The sequence below is a fragment of the Chrysochloris asiatica genome, unplaced genomic scaffold (genome assembly GCF_000296735.1).
Source record: "Chrysochloris asiatica unplaced genomic scaffold, ChrAsi1.0 scaffold00139, whole genome shotgun sequence".
In the NCBI taxonomy this organism is placed as follows: domain Eukaryota; kingdom Metazoa; phylum Chordata; class Mammalia; order Afrosoricida; family Chrysochloridae; genus Chrysochloris; species Chrysochloris asiatica.
The window spans coordinates 4,581,119-4,582,912 of NW_006408657.1; positions in this window are offsets into that span (position 1 = coordinate 4,581,119).

Here is a 1,794-nt window from a genome sequence, read left to right on the forward strand (position 1 = left end):
AGTTTCGAACCGCTGACCTTAAGGTTCGCAGCCCGATTCGTAACCACTACGCTACCAGAGCTCCTTAAAGAAATACTGTTAACCGATGGTATATGGAAGGGATTATAATGAATGTAATGAAACGAGGTATATGAATTGTTGAATGTGAAACTGATAATGTGCCGTATAAACTTTCACTCAATCCACAATAAAAACCTTAAAAAAAAGAAATCAATTTAAGGAGTATCCACTCCTCCAGATTCACGCATATTCTGGGAACAAGGACTAAGTACTGTGTGCCACCTACAATTGATTGAGTAAGTCTACTGAGAGAGAAATGGGCTCAAGGGGAAGCATAGAATAAGCAAAGATAGGTGCCAACCAAGCAAGTCTGAACTACTTGCTGATGGGGCATCTTGTCCTTTTCAGTCCTGATCCAGTGTGTGGAGTCCTGGTGTGGCACTGTGGATTGATGCGCTGGACTGTAAAGTCAGTTTGTACTGCAAGGTTATCAGTTCAAACTCACCATATGCTCCTTGGAAACCCTATGCAGGGTTGGAACCAACTCAATGGCACTTAGCAACAACAACAACAACAATCCAAAGTGTATGATTTCTTACAATAAATATAAGTTGCTGTACCTGACTTCATGCCTTAATGCAAGATCAACAATGATTTTTTTTTTTCCCCATAAAGAGGCAGAAAGTAAATATTTCAGATTTCGTTGGCCATAAAGTTTTTTTGGTTTGTTTTGGTTTTTTTTGTCAAAACTACTCAACTATTATGGAATAAAAGCCTCAATGTTGTTATTGTGGTTAGGTGCCATCGAGTCAGTTTTAACTCATAGCTACTCTATGCACAACACAATGAAACACTACCCGGCCTTGCGCCATCCTGACACTCATTGTTACGCTTGAGCCCATTGTTGCTGCAACTGTGCCAGTCCATCTCATTGAGGGTCTCCCACATTTTTACTGTCACTCCACTTTACTAAGCATGATGCTCTTCATGGTAAAGTCGAGGACTGGTCTGTCCTGATAACATGTCCAAAGTATGAGAGCCAAAGTCTTGCCATATTGGCTACTAAGGAGCATTCTGGTTTTACTTCTCCCAAAGCAGTTTTGTTTGTTCTTCTAGAAGTCCATGGTGTTTTTAAATATTCTTCTTGAACACCATAACCCAAATATGTAAGTTCTTCTATGGTCTTCTTAAGTCATTGTTCAACTTTTAGATGCATATGAGCCTATTAAAAAACCATGGCTTCGATCAGGCCACCTTAGTCCTCGAACTGTCATCTTTGCAGCACATTTGCCTATTGAAATAGTCATTTGATTTCTTGATTGCTGCATCCATGATTTTTGATAGTGGATCCAAGCAAAATGAAATCTTTGACAATTTCTATCCTATCTCTAATTATCATGTTATTTATTGCTCCAGTGATGAAGATTTTTGTTTTCTTTACATTGAGGTACAATCCATACTGAAAACTGTCGTCTTTGATCCTCATCATCAAATATATTAATCTTCTTTATTGCATGTTTGTCCACCACTTGTCTGTCAGTTTGTTGTACTGTGTTGGCCTGTGAGTTGCTGTGATTCTGAAAGTTATGCCACTGGTATTTTATATACCAGCAGGGTCATCCATGCTGGACAGGTTTCAGATGAGCTTCCAGATGAAGACAGACTAGGAAGAAAGAGTGATGAACTATTTCCGAATATTTAGTACTGAAAATCGTATGAATAGCAGAGAAACGCTGTCAGATATAATGCCAGAAAATGAGCCCCTCAGGTTGGAACTTACTCAAAATTCAACTA